At 41.8% G+C, this 22,153-nt stretch overlaps 1 protein-coding gene and 1 long non-coding RNA gene across 5 annotated transcripts in view; both read right to left on the bottom strand.

The window, feature by feature from the left end:
- Nucleotides 1–1,547, bottom strand: part of CGNL1 (cingulin like 1) — a 55,735-nt gene extending 54,188 nt beyond the window's left edge. For 3 of the 4 annotated variants that reach the window (XM_064722291.1, XM_064722293.1, XM_064722292.1), the window contains exon 1: nucleotides 1,286–1,547. The gene's annotated coding sequence lies outside the window, so the exon portion shown is untranslated. The remainder of the gene's footprint in view (nucleotides 1–1,285) is intronic. The other variant, XM_064722290.1, reaches the window with a different exon arrangement.
- A 4,688-nt stretch (nucleotides 1,548–6,235) lies between these two features.
- LOC135452317 (uncharacterized) lies at nucleotides 6,236–21,163 on the bottom strand. Its single transcript, XR_010441586.1, has 2 exons — nucleotides 21,076–21,163; nucleotides 6,236–6,702 (listed from the first exon to the last, which is right to left on the bottom strand). It is a non-coding gene; the product is annotated as an uncharacterized LOC135452317 (long non-coding RNA).
- Nucleotides 21,164–22,153: the final 990 nt, after the last annotated feature.

Here is a 22,153-nt window from a genome sequence, read left to right on the forward strand (position 1 = left end):
CTTGGTTTTGCCATTTAAATTATATTTTTATATAAGTTTTCAAGGTCTGTTAAAACAAGCTCTATAAAGAGATTTATAACTACAACACATCTGACAGTTGTCAGCATGGGCGCCAGGCACTGAGTCTATCAAGTTCCCATGGGAGTAGCAGAAGTCAGGATACACTTAGGGGATTTCTGACTCACCTACAGGGTTCACTTCTAGGAGTCTGCACAAGATACACACAGGGTAGATGCTCAGAAAAACGGAACAAATTTCAACAAGAGGTTTCCACTATTTCTATTCTGATAATCATTCAACTTGTATTGCAAAAGGTTTTTTTTAAATATCTGCATGCTAAAAAAAGGGGAAAGATAAAATTCCCAGCAATCGTTCTGTCAACTGCTAATCTAATGCAAACTCACCGCAGAAGTTTTATCGCAGCACTGATCTCCCCATAAAGTTGTCATCGAATTGGAAGGATATAAATTACATCAGATGCAAAGTTAATTGGAAGAAGAACAAATGGCAGAACTGCCATTCTAAACTTTTCCCATGAAAAAGAACACACACAACGCGGACACACCCTTTCGCAAAAAATACGCTAATTCGCGGAATAAAAGGGAGATAAAGAAGTCAAGAGTGCCCTCTGCCCAGGAATGCCAGGAATCCCCGGAGGAATGCGTGCGAGCAGGCGGTCTGGGCGCCCCGCGGGGGCTCCGGGCCCCGCCCGCCCACCTGGAAGCCAAGGCCGGCAGCGGCACCTCCCGCTGCGGCACCGCAGCCCGGGCCAGCCGCGGCTCGGAGGGAAGACCCTCGCTCGTGACTGCCACAGAGCAAACGAAGAAGGGCTCCGGGAGTCTGTTCCCGCGGCAGCTCCCTCTCCGCTCAACCGCTGAGCTCGCCCGCCCCGGGACGGCCCCGCTCCGCTCGCCAGCGCAGCCCCGAGGAGCGCCCGGAGGAAGCGCTGCCCCGGCACGGCCGGCGCTCCGCCAGCTCCCCGCGCGTCACCCGCCGGCGGTGCGGGAAGAGCCGCCGAGTTCTCGCCTCACGCCCGGGCGGGCCCGACGCCCTCGGCCTTTGGAAAGGCGCGTGTTTAACGGAGCTGAGGGCGCCTCGGCGCCGGGAGCCACTGCCACAGCCGCGGGCAGCAGCGCCTGCGGCACCGCACGGCGACGGCTCCCGTGCCCGCCACGCTCCGGTGCCACAGTCCTGTGCCCACCCGGCCCCGACCATCGCGGCAGGGGAAAGCGGGCGACGCGGTGCCCCCCTCAGCTCCCAGACCGCCCGCTGCCGTTCTCCTCACCTGTCCCGAGCCGCCTCTGTCCCACAGGGGGATCCCCGCCAACTCCGCGCCGCTCTCTCCGCCGCCCCGCCAGCCGCGCTCGCCGCCGGAGATCAGCGCGCACTGCCCGCCCCCTCCAGCGGGGGAGGGGGCGCAGCGGCCGGGCCGGGCCGGGGAGGAGCCAGGCCGGGGGCGTCCCGCAGGTGAGCCCCGGGCTTCCCGCCGCTTCCCCGCCCGCCCGCGGCCTTTGCTCTCCCTGAGGGAGCGCGCTGCGCGCACGGGGCCCCCGACGGACACCTCCAGCGGTGAGCTGAGGGGAGGCCGCCCTCCTCCTCCTCAGCCGGGGCCGCGGCGAACCGCTCCGGGACGGACGGGGGTGGCCACAGCAGCCCTCTGAAGAGGAAACCCAGCCCTGGGCCCGGGTACTGTCGGCTGGAGGCCGCCTGACAGTCGGGTTTGTTTTCCCGGGCCGTGTGGAGGCGGCTGGCGAGCCGCCCGCCCGGCGGGAAGGGCTGAGGCAGCGCAGGGACCGGGCAGGGCGGGCGCGCCTCGCCGTGAGGAGGAGGTGAGGGAAGCGCAGAGCGGGGCTGCAGCGGGGCAGCGTGCCCGTGCTGCTCCCAGAGCGGCGTCACAGCACCCCGGGCACACCTTGGTGCCTCGGGCACTTTGGGTCATTTCCACACTGACTTCAGCTAGACTGGAAATACCGCAAGGTGATTCCAGAATATTCCACACATAGAGTGCGAACTGAAGTGCTGCCGTACTGCAGTATGTCTCTTTCCCTCATCCATCAGTGAAGGAAGGGTAGGTGAGTGTTCACAGCTGTCGTCCAAAAAACAGTGTCTGCAACCATGTCACAAGGAATGGGCCTCAGACAGTTCCTTTCCATGCTTATAAAGTCGTTCTGAAGGTTTGAACAACATTAACCAAGGAGCATAGTCAGAAGGAAGGTTCTACTGAATCTACAGGCAGAAAAAAACTACAAGATGTGATATATCCTTGCCTACAACAGAAAAATGCTGGGCAGTGAACATGAGAAGGAAAAATGTAGTATATGAGTCATGGAAGGCATGTCAAAGTTGTTCAACAGGAGGAGCATGGATAGGAGTACATCCTCTCCTCAAATCCAGCAGTGCTGGAGGTCACTGCTCAAATTTCTGTCAGAGCTGCTCAGATATCTGTTACATGTCTGTGAAAACAAGCCCAATTAGCAAAGACCACTGGGTATATAGATATGGAATTTTATATAATTTTATGGTTTTTCTGTAGAGAATGGCCCTGTCTTAATTAGAATGTATAAACAGAAGAGGTTCAACTGGAAAAGGCAGTGTTCCAAATATAACATCAGTATTAACACTGCTGGGACACTGTATTCAGCTTTGGGTTCTCTGTTGGAAAAAAAAAAAAAAAAAAAAAGGTAAAGTTCTCACAAATCTACCCCAGAAAATTAAATGCCTTTTAAGAATTTTTAAAAATATGTATTTTGATGTATTTTGGTAGTATTACAAGTCAGTATTCCATAAGGGTCCTGGAAGGGTCCTGGAAGAAATAGTCAAAAGCAAAACAATGAGACAGTTGTGTCTGGCAGCAACTGCTTGTGATAAAGTACTATATTGATAGTTAATCAGTAGAAAGAGCTGTGAACTCTAGGAACTGCACAAATTATAAGCAGCTCTGAGGAGGCAGCTAGTGAGGTGTTTGCAGACTACTCACAGTGTTTGCTGAGAGGATGGAAGTATTCAGTGGGACAGGGTCTGTAAAGAATTCTGTTGCATGTCTACATAAAGCAGTGAGTTGATTCTCCCTCAAAATGGTTCTTGAGAAGAAAGTCATAGATGTATGGAGTTTTCTGCCCTTAGTATTAACAAAAATATGTGCATGAGACAGAACAGCCCAAACTTGTGCTGCCATCTGATCTTTTACATGCTTTGCCATTTAACATTTCCTTTTCATATGCTTTTTTTTCCACATAACCCCATAATCTTGGAACTGTGTAAGTAATAGGGGCATAGAATTTGCTTAGCTCTTTTACCTGTAGTTTTTGGGAAAGCACACAAAGCTTATACCCTCACCCCACCTGAAAAACTGGGAAACAATGAACAGAAAAGAAAGCAATTAAACTTTTTTTTTCCTCAGTTACATGAGTTGTGTGACAACATTTCAGTTGAACTCACAGATATTATACAGACATTTACAATGGCTGCATTTTATTACAATTAGAGTGTTAAGAAACATGCTGACAGTTTGTTCAGCCTCATACTGTCGTTTGGTAAGATGTGAAGGAATTGCACTTAATAGAAAACAAAATGCTTAATTAAAGAGGTGTATACACCTGTAATTTTCACATTGTTGTTAAAGGTTAATGAAGACTGTTAATCAATGATGTTGTACAATAATACATTTCCATTGAATTTAGATGCAGCAAAAAACCCATAATTTCTGGCTAAAACAAGCAGTCTGTGATGACTACTAGTCATTACTATATAGTCTATAATTAATTTTTTCATTATATAACTCTCAGGTAACAGCTTAGGAGACAATTCAGTTGCTGTCATGCTCAGCATTCAACTGCTCAGAAAACCTTTCTATCATTCTGTACTGAGTTTCTGAAAAATAGGCTGAGGCATTTTTCTTTATTTCTTTCTTTCATTTAACTTTATTTTTCTGTATCAAAGATGAGGGGATAAAAAAAAAAAAGAAAAAGGTGGGACAAGCACAATTGCTAAATTACTTGTATTGGCTGTGAGCATCCCAAACCGAAGTTTTGACTGGATTTTCACAAGCTCTATCCTGCACTTCTTGAGCCTTTGAGAGAAGTTTATTTTGACCCTTTGAGCCTTAAAACTACAGTTTTAATGAAATACTAAGTCAAACATTTTGTCAGTTTCTTGCCGATCTTTGGCATACTCTGAACACGAGTTTTACAAGTACTTGGTTATAGCAATGCTGCAAGCATGAACTGCTCAGTAAGAGCCACAGTCCAGCTGTAATACTGCAAAAGTACAAGGTTATCCAGTGAGGTAAGAATTTTTTGAAGGAATGTATACAAACCCAGCAATAAGCTAAAATTGCACTGAGGACAGGCTTAGGTCACATACAGAATATCATTCCTTTCCCACCCCTCAGCCAGTTATTTTTCTTTTCCTTGCCTTTAAGTAAAGGTTTTGGTCCTTGTTTACAAAACTGGTTGGACACTGTGATTGATGTCTCTCTGTTCAGGCAGTGTATTATCAGGCACTTGTGAAACACAATACAGAATGGAGTTTGCAGCTCAAGCACAAACAAACAGGAATGGCCCAGCAGCCTGTGCTGTAGATGAATTCCAGCTGCTGCCTGCCCCAGCACACCTCAGGAGCTGAGCAGCTCTCCTGCATTTGTGCAGTATCTGTGCTGAAAGCCTGGTGTGTCAGTGCTGTGCTTGGCTCCCAGCAAGATGCACCTCTGTCTCTGCTGTGCCACTGCACACTTCACTGAGTGCTGGCACTTCATTGTAGTCCCCCATTGCCTTTCAGGAAAGGATCTAATCCAATAATCACAGTAGAAAGTGGGGTGGGGAAAGTCTGGTGTATAATTCCATTGAAGCATTGCTTCTGACTTATCTTTACAATATATGTTGGAAATTTTCTTTATGATCAAAGATTAGATGTCTGTTGCTTAAGAAATAGGAGTTATCCTTCTTACTACTATAGTCAGTGAGCTGCTAAATAGACATTTTTATCCATTTCTTATTTCAAGAAACACAATCTTAAAAATTCAGGTCTTTACTTTCAGAGAAGGAGATGAGGCATTTGAAGAAATGTAATGATACACTCTTATCAGATGCTTTTTAATGTGTGATCTCTGGTTTCTCCTCAAATACAACAAAAAAGGAGGCCTTTCATTTTCTGCCTTTCTTATATTCCCCACACCTCCCCCTTTTCACAGGGGACTTTCTCTCTCTTCTCATCCTCTCCTCTGTCTCTTCCTCCCTTCTTCCCCTCCTGTCCCCCTTTCCTGTTTGGGGTAGCCCATCTTTTACATTTCTCCCATTTCTCTCTTCTCCCACATGCAGCTGTCAAACACAGGGCCCTGCTGACAGAACCCAGAGCACAGGGATTCTCTCTATCTCTAACCTAGCATTCCATGGGCTCTGAAAGAGCCTGAATAATCCTGGCCATATATTCAAGAACATATTTACATTGCAGGAGAATAAGACTAATTTAATAAAATGTAGAAAATGATAGATTAAATTGTGAAACGAGAGATTCATATTTTCAGATCACTTAAACACTGGAAAATACTTTATATTAGCTAATGCATGGGATGGAAAAACTTAGGAGGTGAAGATTTAAATTGTAACTTGTCTTCTGTAGAATTTAATTTCATCTTAGCTCAAATTTACAAGTACTCTTCATGTTGAATATAAGACTGTACAATTATTAACCTTACTTATGTACGTAGAAATCAAGAGTGAGGTGAAGAGAAGCTACCATTGACTTTAAAAGCTGTTGAGGGAAAAATGCACACAACAGAAAGTTTGATCATAAGTAATATGATAGTTTCAATATTCAATATTCATTTAAGAAAAAATATGTAGTCAAGTCATTCAGTAAATAATTAGTACTGATATGAATTTAAGTTGAAGATTTTGGACACTGTTCAGCATCTAGCCACAATGAGGGTTTCTGATCTCCTGTTCTTCTCCTTGGACAGCTTTGGCCAAATCCAAAATCTGTGTTTTTTCCTTCACTTTAATGACACAGCCTTGCTCCCACTAGACTCATTTCAGTAATCCTAGCAATGAAAAAGTTTTTTTCCGGAAGGAGCCTGCAAAAAGCCTAAGTACTACCAAATGCATTAAACTTCCAGAAACCATTGTAGTCATTACCTGCTTGGCATGTGCAGCCCTCCTTGGCCAAGCCCAGGCTGCAGGAACAAAATTTTTTAAGATTAGCATAGTCTGAGCCTCTCATTTCCACAAATACAGAGTGATTTGTTGGCATTGTCAGTGTATTTATTTGAAGAAAGCTTAAAGATATATTGTTTCAATCATTGCAGATGTAAGCATTGGTTTATTTATAACAGAAATAGTAATGTAGTAAATGCAATGGCTTCTATGCTCTTCATGCATGTAGCTCTTATTTACTTCAATAGAGAAGCAAAATGTTAAATTACCTGGGTCTAAATCTAAGCATCCCTATCCCAAGTAAAAATTAACTTCTTTTTTCTTATAGGCATGCATGGATGTCTTAGCAATTACGGTTTGGGGTGGGTTTTTTCCTACTTTTGGACGAAGATAAGGAAATGTTTGTGGGAGGCTAAAGCAGTTCCTGATGCAGGCCCTTGCCCCGGCTGGGTTTGGGGGGAGCGGCCGCGGGCTCTTGTGCTGCGGGGCAATGGCACCACCTGGTGGCCTCGGTGATTGTAACAGCTCCCTCCTTCGACACGCTCCCGAGCAGCTGGAAAATAAAAACCAGGAAAAAAGTATTATCTTGAATGTTTTTACGTTTGTTTTTATTTCCAGCTACTTTTCTTAACTGGGTGAGATAGCACCATTTAAACAGTTTCGTGAAGCAATATTTTCCAAGAGATGTAAACATTTTATTGATGTCCAATTACTTTAAGAATCAACTTAGAGATACTACCTACACCTTCTCCTTGAAAGAAAAACATCACTCCTGATTCACCTGCAGTAATTTAGCTACTGAAGCACTGAAGACTTAAGAAAATAACTGTATGTTTGCAAATCTAGGAAAAACACAGAAAGACAATTTAAAGGCAGGTTTTAGAAGAGTGAAGTTTTCAATGCTAGAATGTACATGTGTATAGTAAGCATTTCATGGAAATGAAATTGATGACATTTCATTTCAGCATTTCAGTTTTTTGAAATTTTTAAGTTCCACTTATGAACTAAGTACACAATTTTCACAACTCTTATTAAAGAGTTGAACAAACAAACGAAATGAACTCAGGAGAACTAGTTCATCCTGGCCTTTACCATGGTTTCTTCCTCACTCTCTTTTGAAAATAACAGTGTATTTTATGTGTTTCCATTCCAGATCCCACAGCCATCCACTGCTTTAAGAGAGGAAGCTTACAGCCTAATTATGAGTCAGCACAGAATATGTAAGGTATTTTAAATTCTCAAAGATGGAGGCTTTGGTGATGCAATAGATTCTATCTTTGGCATTTGTGCGAAGTCTGCTCCTTTTTACCAGGAGAGATGTGTTTATATAGATCTGGCACTGTGCTAATGAACTAAACTGCTACTCCAGTTTTCAGTTCATACTATTTTCTTTAGGAAGAACTCTTCCTGGTTAGTGTTTTGTGTCTGTAGAGGGTGCTCTTCAAATACTGGAGATGGTAATAATATATGGCAATCAGTTTCTTTTTCTGTAAAGCTTATCAATGTTAGGATGTTTATATTTAGCAAAGGACATTGTAGAGCTAGTGTGTTTTATTTTTGATGTGGGCACAGTCACTATCCACATTTGCATCCAAAAACATCCCTGGAAACTTTTTCTGGATTTAGTTTATTTTTGCAAGTATGTTTCTACCAAACAGTGATAGTATCTTCTGAGAAAACTATTGATGTGCTCTAAAACAAGTTGAAAGAAATACGAAATAGAGTTTATTTTTAGTTTCAAGGCCATTGAGAGTTGAATAAGAACTTATTGTTCCAAACAAGCCATTTAAATATTTTTAAAAATCCTTAGTTACATGAAGAAGATGCTTCTACATTGTGCTATCTGGTATTTTGTTGGGAAAGATTCAACTTTATTTTACTTTCATTTGTCTGTAGTTCTATTGATTGCCTCACTATACTCCCAAGCTGTTTTCTTGTACTTTTGTAATTAAATTAGCAAGTGAAAAAAATCCTAGGCGCAATTGACGAAATCAAAATGCATCGTGCTATACTTTTCCCTCAACAACACAATATTTTTTTAAAATTCAAAATTTTATGTTCCCCTCAGTACAGCCAAGAAACAATTGAGTTAATTCTGTGTGCTTAAGGAATGTTGCTTCTTTCAAGTGAGAGTGGAGTCTATAAACCTCAAAAGTATAAGACTTTTGTTTTTTGAAGGAATGTATACAAACCCAGCAATAAGCTAAAATTGCACTGAGGACAGACTTAAGTCACATGCAGAATATCATCTCTGTTACTGCCCATTTTAAATCGGTGTAAGGAGGACTAATATTCCCTAGGTGAGACCACCTTTAGTGAGACCAAGATGAAGCTCCAGACCTGTGGCAGCCCTGCTCTGAGTCAGGGATATGGGAGGTGGTCCCTGACTGACTGGGCTGTCAAAACCCCTCTGCTGGAGCAGCCCTGCAGCTCCAGAGCTGCCCTTTGCCCTCAGAGGTCACGAGCCTGGCAGGACATGAAACAGGTACTACAGAAGCAGAGTTTTCCCTATTCAAACTTTTCCTAGCAGCAGCTACTCTGCTTCTTACACTGGATTTCTATCCTTCCCATGAGATGGTACTGTTAGATGTGAGCTCAGTCTGTTTTCTAGGACTTCACCAGTGATCACTCATTGGATTCAGTGTCACCAAGACTGTGACTCTTTGCTCTTACAGCAGCTCTACTGTGGGCCCAGTTTAGAGCACAGAAGTCAGTGTATCTTGTTTTGCCTGGAGAAGCCCTCTGAGCATTTTTTGGCTAAATTCAGCAGTATCTATTCTAGGGAGACTTTGCCAAGACCACTACATCAGGAAACCTTGTCAGCATGGAGCAAGCTTAATAGCTGTTTGCTGGCTTCCAGTGAGATGAACTTGTCCTGTTCCAGTCTCCAGCTTCCACATCAAATTCCTCACTAGCAGCTTGCAGGTTAGAGCATGTCCCTGGATCATACAGAGGGGACCTGGTGTTACCTAGCACAGTGACTGCAGGCTTGCCATAGTCAAATGAAATTCTTTGTGAGAGCTGGCAAAAATCGCACTCATCAGGCAAGTCTCCTCTACAGAAGAAATGTTGCTGCCTGAGGTCTGATTGAGGCAAATATTTCTGTTCCAAGTCATGAGCACAATGATTGGCCAGAGACAAGGATTTTGTCTCGTAGAGCTTTCCTCCTCAGGATTAAGTAGAGATTTGGCCAAACAAAACCTAGGCCTCATCCAACCTTAAGCACACAAACTATTAAGACAAAAGGTCTTACTTAGTTCTCTTTCCATTCATGATATTTCTGGTGGGCAGTGCTCTCACTTCCCTAGGAGAAATTAGAAGTGTTTCCCCTAAACATCCCTTGTACTGAGGCTCTTAAAATGGAAAGTTAGAAATGCAAATCTTATACCCACAGAGTCAAGACCTGAACACAGACTTCCTCTGGTAATTAATCTTTTCCTGACTGAGCTATTAGATAAAACAGATTATACTTTTCCTCCCATTTTGTAAGAACAGGTTGACTTAAATTTCTAACTAGGAGAGAGTTCAAGAATGTATTTTGTAGATTTTCACACCTCTGCAGCTCACATTAAAGGACCAGAATATCAGAAACAGATGGAACTCCATACCCATCATCTTTTTTTTATAATGGCCAGTCAAGATGTAACTTATCAACTTTAGTCATTCCTGTAGTGGATTCTCTTTTCCTGAAGTGTGAAAAGACCAATGCACTTCATTTGGAGTTGGAGACTTCACAGCAAACATCACAGTACCTCTAAGCTGCAGCCACTTACAAACCCAACACGTTCTACATTGAGTCTGCCTTTACTGGTTCACTTCCTACAGCACATTCTACAATTCTAGAAAATCTTAAAAGCTCAGGGAAAAAAAAATCTTGCAGTGTACAGTACTTGGATGTTTCAAGCAGTGAAAGCTGTAAATGATGCACATGCTGGAGCGACAATAAGACAAATGGAAGTTTTCACTGGGAAAATACAAACCAGAAGACAGATAGTTTGTTTTGCTTTAGGCAAAGCATGAATGCAAACATTTAAACTGGAGAAACTCCTCTTTCCTTCTGTGGCCCCTCTGAGTCATTACATTAATTACTTGGAACTATTTACCTACTTCCCTTCATTTAGGCCCCAGGTGCAGAAACTGGGTACAGAAAATTATTTTCATTCTTTTTTCTGGAATGAAAAAACAATATATGGAAACACTCATCATTTCCTCTCTGAAATCCATGAAGGTAAGAAGGGGTGGGATGCTAATACATACATTGTGTTTTCCTGTTTTTAATACTCTATAGCGAACCACAAGAGTGGTAGGGGGTGTCAGTGATGTTTCTCTTCTGAGGTGCAATGAAAATATTTGTTTCATTTTGTTGCATTAGCAGGGGCAGCTGGCAGTGTTTGCACTTATGCATCTTCTGGTACTTCACTGAAGGGATACCCCTCATTCTTTAAGAAAGATAAAGATCTTATTTTTACAAATGTGCTGACCTGTGCTGATGCAGTGGCTTTGACAGCCTCTCTCTGTGATCAGTGTTACACTGTCTTTGAAATGTGCCCTTGCCCAGCCACATCCAGGCATACACTTTTCCATATGTGAAACTAGGGAATTAACAGAGGCATTGAATGTTTAGAAAATAAGCAATGAATCACATTAGAAATTTTTTTTTAAATCATAGAAGAGGCTCAAAACCTAAATTTCTAAATTGGTAGCAAAGAGGTTCAGTTTCAATATCTACAGCTCTTTTTGGCAAGATAGCCATGTCTCAATGCTCTTGCTTAGAGTTTAATTTCTGACTCCCCTCTGGGGAAAAAATTAATTTAACCTTTTCTTGTACTCTTACTGATATATTCTTCTGCTCTTCATTATTTTGAAATGCAAACAGCAGACTGTAGGACATGGGCTGTATAGATATCTTTAAATAATAACTAGCAAAATCTGTGGCTATTTTCACAAAGTGTAGTCAACTTCCCCCTTCCTAATGAAGAGTCTCAGTCAGTCCCAGGGTAGCCCAGGTCATCAGGGGGTGGCTACCGAGTCTGGCTCCCCCTGTCGCAGCTGCCTGGCAGTGGGCCCACCCTCGGGAACAGCCAGCTGGCTCTGCTGCACTTCTGCTTCCTCCAAGTCTGCATGTGGACCTGGGAGGCAGCTGAGTGTATTTTGCCTGATCGGCTTATTTGTTGTCAATCCAGAGAGTTTTCCCATTGCCATGAGTGCTGATGATGCAGTCAGTTTTCAGCATGGCCCCTCTGCTCTGTCATTTCTGCTGCTCTGCACTGGCTCTTCAAAAGATCAGATCTGTTTCACAGATTTTTCTTGTTTTCAAGACAGTTCAGCCTTCTCTCTTCTGATATGGCTTGTCCAGATGCACAAGTTTCTTTTTGCAGTCTGCCAGGTTTTGGCCCTGAGCAGACTCAGACTATGAGAAAGACAAGTCCTTCCTCTACTTTCTCTTCTATTCCAGCTGCATACCTGTGAAACTGTACAAGCTGTAGGGTGACCCTTCATTTAGAAGATCTCCTTACAGCATGGATGTGTGTTCATCATTAATGACACATCTCAGACTTCACTCAGAAGTATAACTCCCTCATGGAGCTGTAAGCAGTAACAATGCAAACAAAAGCAACCTCTCCATGTTCATCCTCTGAGATGTCAAAAGAAGAACTTAAATAGCATCTGCCACAGAAACAGAATTTTAAATTCTAGGCTGCAAATACATGTGTTCAAGGATTTTCAGAGGCAATATTAGGATTAATTAAGGAGACTACCTTCATTAAAATAATTTTTTAAAAAGAACATTTTTTTAAATTAAGAAGATTATGTATAGCCAAAGAATGCAGCACTTTGTCACCGCACATGCCACAGTCGAGATGGCCATGATGCACAGAGTATCCCCATGCAATGTCAGCAGGAGCAGGCTTGAAGCATTGGCCCATACAGAGTAACATCACCTCACATCAGTCATAATGTGCCTTGCAATTCATGCACTGCACCTGAGTGCCCTCTGTGCCCTCGGGTGTTGGTCAGTGCCCCTGGGCACTCCCTGGCTCATTGCTGGCAGTGCTGCTCCCCTGCTGCTCACAGCTGTGCCCACTGGGGATGAGGCTCAGCCCCACTCCCAGTCACCACAAACTGTGCACCTACAGCACTTCCAACTCCCAATTAATAAAGTCTTTCTCTGAAAAATAAAGTTACTTGACCTAGTGAAGATGATATTGTAATTCATTAAATTATTTAGTAATATTTTTAATCCCATCAGATTAATATCCTCTTCCATTTAGCTACCTAGATGAGGGAAAGCAATATTTATAAAACCATATTTTAATATCTGATCTTTTTTATTGTATGTTGTCTTCTTATTCAGTAGGACAGCAATGGAAACATTGGTACTGATACTCATTGCTTTATGTAACCTCATTGTCTTTGTTACTTTTTGTCTCAGCTCAGTAGCACAAGTTTTCACAAATCTGGCACTACAAAAGTCTCTTCAGACTGTTTTTAATCATTCTCAGTGTCTGGACTTTTTCTGTGACTGCAATATCCTTACTGAGATGTGAATTCAAATGAGGAAAAGCAGTCCATTCCCAGATTTCAATATCCAATGCAGATGAATTTGAGACCTTGCCATGAATCAGTAGTGGCCTTTGTAAGCTGGGTTTCTGCTAAGTGCAAGATGGACCATTACTCCAGCTTCATTCCTCTCACATTTAAACAGAGGTATTCACAGGCATAGAAAGAGAGCATCACTTGTTAGAGCAGCCACTTCCATTCACTTCTGACCAAAGAATGTCAGATCAGGGGCAGCCATGCCTACTGGATAGGTGCTTAAGTAACCACTGAGAGGCAGGAGCCATGGCCATCATCACATCTACACACTGAGTACTTCCAACAGGCACCAACAAGTTCCATTCAGTGCTCTTCCAAACCACACTACTTGGAGTCATCTCATTTTGTATTAATTATTTGCCTTATTTATATTATTATACAGCTGTACTCAAATTCATCTGCTTTTTAATTGATTGTTCATGACCTTCCAAATCTTGTTGCAGCTTGTCAAGAACTTCCAGGGGCATAGCCCATGTTAGCAGTTAGCACATTCAAATTTGCTGGCAGGTAAATTTATTACAACCAACCTAGTCAGGATGACACCTGAGTGTGTGTCCAGCCTAGGTGGACAGAATTCCTCAGATGCTTGAAACTGCTGGCACTATTCCTGCAGAAGTACCTTCTTGAAATGGGGCCTTTATGTCTGTAAGGATGGGTAGCTGCTGACTGGAAAAAAAACAAACCCCAAACCCTCTGGTATGGAAATCTCTTTTACATTCCTTTCAAAATTTTCAATACTGAACTAATTCTACCTATACTGCATTCACACATTCTGATTCAAATTCCTGTTTAGTATGATGTGTAAAAACTCAGGGCTAACATGGAAGTGTAAAAAGTAGATATATCTGGGAAAGAAAATTTATTTTAAATTTTAAAGTTGTGCTTGAAAGTTAGTGTGTACACTCTGCATGAAGTCTGTGATTCATGATTATTTCTGATTTTTTGCTTCAAATGAAATTGGGTAGATTATGAAGAATGTTACTGAATTCTTCTGCTTATTTATAAAAGAAGTTGGAATTCTTGGAGGATGTAGAGTGCAATCACTATCATAGTATTTGAGGACCGGGAACTAAAGAGTCTGAGAGATCTTTTCCATAAATACAGTGTTCTTCAGGCACAAAGACTTGGGAAGGAAACAATTCCTTCTAATTAGGAAAGTAATTTTAAGCAGAAAAAAAAGATGTAAAAGCTTAGGGACTGTTCTTGTCAGAGAGAGATGTTTCCGAGAAGAATTAGGGCAATAGAGGATTATTGTTTTGTTAAGCCTTTGATTGAGATCTCAGACTTTCATCAGTTTTGTGGCAATGCAAGCAGAGATCTAAGGCTCAAATGCATCTCAGAAAAGAGGTCTTGGAGAAAGAAATTAAAATAAAATAATTTTTCTTTTAAAAACAACCCAGACTAGGATTTAGCTTTTGGGTATTTTTAACACCCAGTTTATAGCCGAAGGGAAGTTTTTCTGTCATCACCCTGTTACTTTTAGAAACAAAGGGGGAAAAGTGTTGCTTTTGATTTCTAAAAACATTGTGTTAGTTACTTAAAATATTCCAGACTTGAGCATGAAAGATCTTTTGGAGGAAAACTCCAAAGCTGTTGTTTAGAAGCTGCCCTGAGTATAGTCAAGATTAAAGCCCTTAATGAAGGCAAAGCTTACTTATCTGATCAGATTTTAGCATAATGTTCTAGCATGTGATATTATTTTGTAAAAGTTACATAACTTTTTGTTTAAGAGCATACTTTACTTTCAAGCAGCACAAACAACATTTTTAACCTGTTCAGATCTTTGAGAAATGCAAGCAGATTTGAAGAAAAAAATTGAATATTTGTTAACAAAAGAAAATCATTCCTTTCTGTGGCTTGGTTAAGATGAAAACAAGACAGGAAACTAATAAAAAGGATCAGAGAACCTGGAAATAAATGTTGACAGGCTTGTGCACTGGCAGTTTAAAATCACATATTATTAAGCATTAGCTTTCTGCTTAAGTGTTTGCCCACAAGATTGCCTTTCCCTAGGAAAATCTAGAGATTACCAACAACTCATTTGTGTTTGCAGGTTTTCTGTGAGTATGTGTGGGTACATCCTACCATTTATCAGCCACAATGCACCGAGGTCACAAGTCCCCTGCCTCATTAAAAGACAGTGAGCCAATTGAAAAACAACTCTGCTCTCCCGAGGAGCATCTGGACATCTGGTGCAGGAGTAGTCTGCTTAATTTTGAAACAGATTAATCTGGGAAGAAACTAGGCAGTTAGACAAAAAATGGGTAATAAAACCTTGGATATACAGGGTTTTCCTGTTTTGACAATAGAATTTGTGGATTACAGCTTAAAGCTTTTTAGGGTTTCTCACACACTGAGAAATAGAGTTTAAAACTTACAATATTAAATAGTGGGACAAGAAAAACAAAAGCATGACCCTACACCTCTGTGGAAAGATCTCAGGGCTTCATGAAATCATCAACTGAATATTGAGTGCTGATAGAGCCAGCACACCATGGTGTAGGAGCATTTATCATCAGGGTGTTTGGTACTGCCAGAAAACAAAGAGAAGGAGAGAAGGAGGTGGCTTGGCTCCTTATGTGCCCAATAGAGTGCAGCCTGTCACATCCCAGGGTGTTCACAAGCCACAATGCAGGACTGCAACAACTGCCAGGGCACTGCCACAGGCACAGAGTGACTGCTGCTGGCTGCTGCCATGCCATCCATCCCACCTTTTGCACTGCCATGAAAATACAGTGCTAATTCCTGCACTTCACGCTGCTTTTGGCTAAAAATATTTACTTCAATAAGCTTTTCACTAATCTGTTCTTCCATTGGTTTGGGGAAAGTGCTCTTGTACTTGAGAAAAATTATGTACAGTCTTTTCCACACCAAGGAAGTGCTTGCTGTATTTTCACTCATCTTTAAAAGGGAAATAGTCACAAAAAATTTATATTTGAATGCAAACTTCAAGAGTTTTGTTCCAAATGCTCCTCCAAAGAGCACAGTGAAAACAGTATCTCTTGGGGAATCAATGGAGAAGCTTTCACCAGAACTGAGAATGCAAACATTCATTGCTTCTACAGCCAAGTAAATTATCACTATTTTGTGACACAATATACTCAATCAAAATAAAATTACTGTTCGTTTTCTTTATTATTCCTTTTTCCTCCTCAAGATGTCACTTTCCCTGTTGAATATTAAATTTATTCTGGTTAACCAGAAAACAGCAGAGTTACCCAGCTGGGAAAAACACTGCATTGCCAAATAAAAGGACACTGCTCTGCTCACCATGATCTCCTACTGATGTAAATAATAGAGTAAAATGGATAGCAGCACTCTTCTGTCAGCTTAATGCTACAACTTCAAACTTCTGTGTGAGAAAAGGGCCAAAAGAATGTTAAACAGTACTCCTTAAAAACTAGCTTTCCTTTCTGTTAGATATAAGCTAATTATTTTTTTGTTATATTCTAAACTAACAAGTGGGATGAGGCTTTGTAAAGCTCCTCCTACCACATTTGTACAATGAAAGAATAATACCAACAAAGAAGTGTTTCTGCTGTTGAAAGAAGGGAGGGAAAAAAGCTGAAACCAACATGGAGGTAAAAGAAATTAAATATATCTTTTCCTCCCTCTTTGCCAGCTGTAGAGAGCTCAGTGATGGAAAGAGAGTGCCACATTCAGTTACTTCCTCCCACAACACAGCAAGCAGCAGGGTAACTGATTTTGTTGTCCAGTTCCAGGAACAGATGTGGTTTGAATTTCTGCACACATGGGCCTGAGTGCCTACGCAGACTGAGGGATACGTACCCTGCTCATTTCCACATGCTCACACTCGATTGAGAAGGACTACCTGTAACTTTTTCAATCACCCACAGCCTGTAAGCTGTTCAAGCATAGCTCCAGAGCCAGGCTTATGCTGTGTCACCAGCAGAAGGGCTGTGATAATGCATGATTAGTCCAAATCCCTGAGAAGAAGCGAGACAGCTGGGACTACTAAACCTGGCACCGCTGGTTTGTAGTGATCAAGTTGTGCACTGGAGTAGGGAGACACCTGGAAGCCATTTCCTGCTTGTGAACTGTTCTCCCTCCCCCTTCCTCCCAAAGATAAGTGCATGCCATGTGGCTTTTGGCCACAATGAGTTTTTTTTGAATTCGTAACATCAGGAAGGTTTGCTTTAAAGGCACAAATCCAGATCTTGCCTTGCATACAAAACTTCAAAAGGCTGTTTTTTCCCCATCTAATGCTCCCCCTCCTCTCCCCCCTAGTCTCTTCTGACTTCAAATTTCTCCAACTCTGAAATAGTCCTTGCAATTTCATCTTTAAACTGGCAAATTAACAGACTAGAGAGTGCTTAGGTACTGGCCTTAGTTTTCCCAGTTCCAAAGCCACTAATTGTTGTTTTCTCACCATACTTTGCTAACGTGCAACAGGTTAAGATCTCCACACATGCACACACCCCCACCCTTAAGTACTTGAAGTTTCCTTGGCTTTGAAAAGTAAGCACATATTTTGTCCATGAGAATGCCTTTGAGCAGTATCTCTTTTGTCAGTTTGCTTTCTCTTGTGCATTGTAAATCTTTCCAAGAGCCATCTCCTCACTTTTTTCCTTATTATTTATTTTATTTTGTCTCTGGAAATGTTTCATTCAACAGAATAGTCTCACTGTTTTAGCCATTGGGCAAGATGTTGTTTCCCCTGAAATCAGCAGGAGCCACCAAATTCTAAGGTGCCTGAAGTTTTCACTTCACTTTAAAACCACTGAAGTCCAGAAACATGCAACACTTCACCAGCCTGAGGTGGCTCCAGCCTTCTCTCAATATTTTCTATGGAATTGTTGATCCTAGAAAAACTAATAGTAGAGGTGGAACACGCCTGTATTTTGACACAACTTTGCAAACAACCTCCAATTTTTTTTTTTTTTTTTGGTTAAAGGAAATTCTAGTTTTCATAACTGAAATCTAGAAGTTTTTGAAAACAAATTCAAAAAGAGAGACAAATTTTAATAGGCCAAATAAAAGGTTTTGTGAAATCTCTTATAAAATGTCACTCAAGTAGTCTTCAAGGTTTTGAGAAAATTACACCTAAATTTCAATATACAATTCATTAGTATTATGTAACCATACTGTTGCAGTAGTTGTAAGATTTTATTAACTGAATTTCATCTTTTAACCAGTAGTCTGTAGCTGCTAAATCTGAATGCAGACTTAGCCTTCAAGTCTTACTGGAGAAGTAGGACTTTATAGGAAAGTCACACTCTCCCTCTTAAGAACTAGAAATGGTAAGATAGAGTGATCAGATCCCAGCAGGGGCTGTCTCCCACCAAAGAAGCCAAACATGATTTTACAGCCAGCATGGTGGAGGCCTTGTCAAGCAGAGCTGCATCCCACAGCAGCACAGCAAGAGAAGGGCAGGCAGCAGGGGTTAAGCACGGTCCAAAAGCCAGGGAGCTTGCCCTGGCAAAGCAGGTGCAGCATCGCGGCAGGCAGCCCAGGGGAGGGTCAGCCCAGGAATCAGCAGGACCCTACACCTGAAAGGCAGCTGGGAAATCAGCTCAGCTCATCATCTGATCAGCAGGGTCCATGGCCAAGCACAGCCTCACCTAAGATGTAGCTCAGGCAGAGGCTAAACATCCATGGCTGAGCTTCAATGAGCCCATCCATGGGCAGGGCTGTGGGTAGAGGTCCCAGGGGAGGCTGGTCAGGGCTGTTAAACCCTATTGGTTCACTCAGGCCTCCTGATATAAGTCAGTGGAACATCCAGACTCATATTTTCATGCATAAGCAAGAGAAGAGGAGAATTATGATTGTGGTTTGACCTGTGCTGCGTTTTCTGACCCCTGAGTGCCTGATTGCTCAACCATGGTATTACAGTAATGCTGTGTCTACTCATAGTTTATATAAACACAGAATATGTTAAACAACTGACTTATGATGTGATACTTTTGTTTCCACTGAGTTCTAGGCCATCTGTGTACTAAAAAATCTCTCGACTTGGAAAGAAGATCCGATCTGTTCCATTTTTTCACTAAGTAGTTACAGATACTACCAGAGTATTCTGTATGTATACTTTGACATTTATATTTTATTCCTTTTCTCATTGCAATTAAGCCTCTCTTGGATCACCAGGCTTGGTTGATACTTCTGTACTTTCTAAATATCTTCTTTACTCATCTTAAGTATTTAAGGTTCTTTATTCACATGCTGTTCAAATTATGAAAATCATTGCAGTCTTGAAGAATTAGAGTTGCTGTAGCAGAGTTTCAGGTCACCTGATTTCTGAGAAACAGTTTCATCCATGTCTATTGACAAGCAATGTTTTCTTTTTCGTCTTTCCTAGCTGAGGTAATACATAGTCTTATCTCATGTTCTAGGACACAAAGCAGGATGTCAGCAGCATTGCGAGATACAATTCCAACAGGCAGTCTGTACTTCTTGGAATACCTCCTGATCAGTATTTTAAGTGTCCAGTTGGCAAACTGTGTACCCCACTCTATAATTAAAAAATGCATGATTCTCCTGTTGGCAGAGAAATCCAAAGCATACCAATGTCTACCAGCTTCTCACTTGGTAGTGACAAATCTGGCAGGCAGGATCCTTTCAGTGCCTCACACAAAGGGTTTGAGCCCAGCAGACTGTTCAGCAGTTACTGCAGTGCTGTCACTGCCTTCCCTGGTGCTGTCTGACCAGGGCTAGAAGCAAATGAGTAACACCAGCCTTTGTTCCAGGTGACAGGAGGGAATTGGAAGTTAAGGGCTGGGGCAGCCCAAAAGCCCATCCAGCTCAGTACCCTGTTGTGAAGAGTGCTTCAGGGTGGGTGCCTTGCAAGAGGGAAACACTTTTCAGCTTTTCCTTACAAATACTATTTCCTTCACACCTCTTCTTTAGAGAGCCACAGTGGGCAAGACAACTGCATAAAAGCTAGTAATTAATGTTTTATGCAAGATAAAAGGGATCCAGATCTTTCTGATAAAAACAGTGTGGCTTCAGTGCCAGTTATCTCTGCTGAGGATATTACCTAAAAATTTTACAGTCTAAATGAAGACATTACTCAGTAGCCATATCAGACTTCATAATCTGTCTATATTTTATGTCTTCTAGCAGATCATAGCACTGCTCTGTTTCTAGTCTGACACTTTGTTTTGATTTTAATAAAGCTAATAGGAATTAAAATAGCAGGTGCATAGCAACACCTCTTTAGAATGAGTGTTTGATGCTAATAACCATGTTAAGCAAGACTTTGCTGAGCCATGGCTTTCATCTCAGTCTGTACAAAATATATACGATGAAAAACCACTTAACCCCTTAGCTTCTGGCTCAAGGATTGTGAAAACCACATACCAAAGCAATAGACAAATTCTAAATCCAGGAAGTTATGGGAGGTCATTCAGAAAATAAGAATGATTCAATATGATCAGTTGACTAATGTCACTGTACTCTGTATTTTTGGTATAATGCTGCCCACACTGGAAGAGCTGGAGGTGGTCTGAGAAAAGACTAATGCATGTAAAAGGATCCAAACACTACAGAGAAGGACTCTTGCCCAGTGTAATAATAAAACAAGAATCTGGGCACAGATAGAAGCAAACTGTAGTTACATCTAAGGGAAAATTGAGGGCTCACTAAGTGAAAGGGTTAAGGGAGGGATTATAAGAATGAACTCCAGGCAGCCAGTGGATTCAATTCCTGGAGATCGTTGGGAGAAGGAAAAAGCTGCATATCTTTGTCTCTTGTAATTGCTTTGTTCATTACCCTCCTAAATCCCCAAAACAAACAACAAACAATCCAAGCCTTCCATTCACACAGATACAGATATTACAAAGGTTCCACTTGTATAAACCACTCTTGTCTATTTCTGTACTTTTTAAACTTTTTATCCTCTTACCAGGTTGAAGGTCAACAGAACTCACAAAGAAAATATTGTAATTTGTTTTGCTAGCAAGCTAGTACTTTACTGGAGAGACATGCTGTATCAGAGTGTTAGTGCAGACTTCATATTTAACCTGAGTCCAGTTTAGAATTCAGAAAAGACAGCTTGGTTGGACCCAATGATCTCAAAGGCCTTTTCTAAGTAAATGATTCTATATTCTGTGTTTCTACTACAACAGCCTCAGTGTATCATTTAATTTCTCTTCCAGCTTCTGGGGCAAACCCTATGCACTCCATTATCTTAAACAACACATAATATGAATTCCCTGCATTACTGAAGTTCCCAATTTCTCCATGACTTTAGTATATTTAATGTCTCTTGTCACAGCACATGTCACGGTTGAGATGGCCATGATACACAGAGCATCCCATGCAATTTCAGCAGGCTTTAAGCACTCACCCATACACAGTGACACCTCACCTCATCAGAAGGCTTCAGGCCTCTGCCCATACAGAGGAACATCGCTACAGAAGGCTGCAGATCCCTGCTCTCTGTTGTTCTTTAGCCCAGCCTTTTATCCCCTCCTGTTGATGCACTGCACCTGAGTGCCCTCTGTGCCCTCTGGTGTTGGTCAGTGCCCCTGGGCACTCCCTGGCTCATTGCTGGCAGTGCTGCTCCCCTGCTGCTCACAGCTGTGCCCACTGGGGATGAGGCTCAGCCCCACTCCCAGTCACCACAAACTGTGCACCTACAGTCTCACTGAATCATCAGACCTGCACCTTCTGATAGGAAGCACCAGAAAAATGGCAGATATTAAGGAGAAACCCAACACACATGGCAGAATAAGAAGGATTTCTAAAAGCTGCTTATTAAGTTCTGGGGTTCTTTGAAAGATTGTTGGGTCTTGGTTATGACTTCGTGTTAGAGGCATAATTGCATTAACTCTCAACAAGGAAACAGAATTTCCTTTTTCTTGATTTAGTCTCAGTTTGGATGAAACTGTTAGTAGGCTGAGTTCTGCAGAAGCATCTGTGATTCCAGTGAATCCAGACACAATGAATGCATATTTTACATAAGTAAACCTGACTATTTGAAGTCAGTGAGCCTAAACTGTGTGGCATAATTAGAGGAATGAGCCTCAGGTTGCTTTGTCAAAACATTCTTTAATTGCTGGATTATAGGATTATTGGATTAGAAGATTAGATGGAATGCCTGGAAATCTTAAATTGGAGCATCCACTAAAGTAAGACTTCTCATGAATCTGAGTTATAATGTATCTATAAACCTCACAGTTTGTATAGGTTCTTTTAGCAATTGTTCAAAATACTTTCATGGTAGGACAATATGGACATATTAACTGTGTTTTCTCTGACCCTTCTTTTTAAACACACTTTTAATATTAAGGAACTTTTCTTCATGACAATCAGCTGCCAGCTTCCATGTAGCCAGGGTGCTAGAGCTGCTCTGAGCTCAGTCTGTGAATCATGCCCTTCCTTGTCCATAGGATCTAAAATACCAACCAGACACTGCATGGCATCCACCTTGCAGTGTGTGCATA

Source organism: Zonotrichia leucophrys, chromosome 10, assembly GCF_028769735.1.
Source record: "Zonotrichia leucophrys gambelii isolate GWCS_2022_RI chromosome 10, RI_Zleu_2.0, whole genome shotgun sequence".
In the NCBI taxonomy this organism is placed as follows: domain Eukaryota; kingdom Metazoa; phylum Chordata; class Aves; order Passeriformes; family Passerellidae; genus Zonotrichia; species Zonotrichia leucophrys.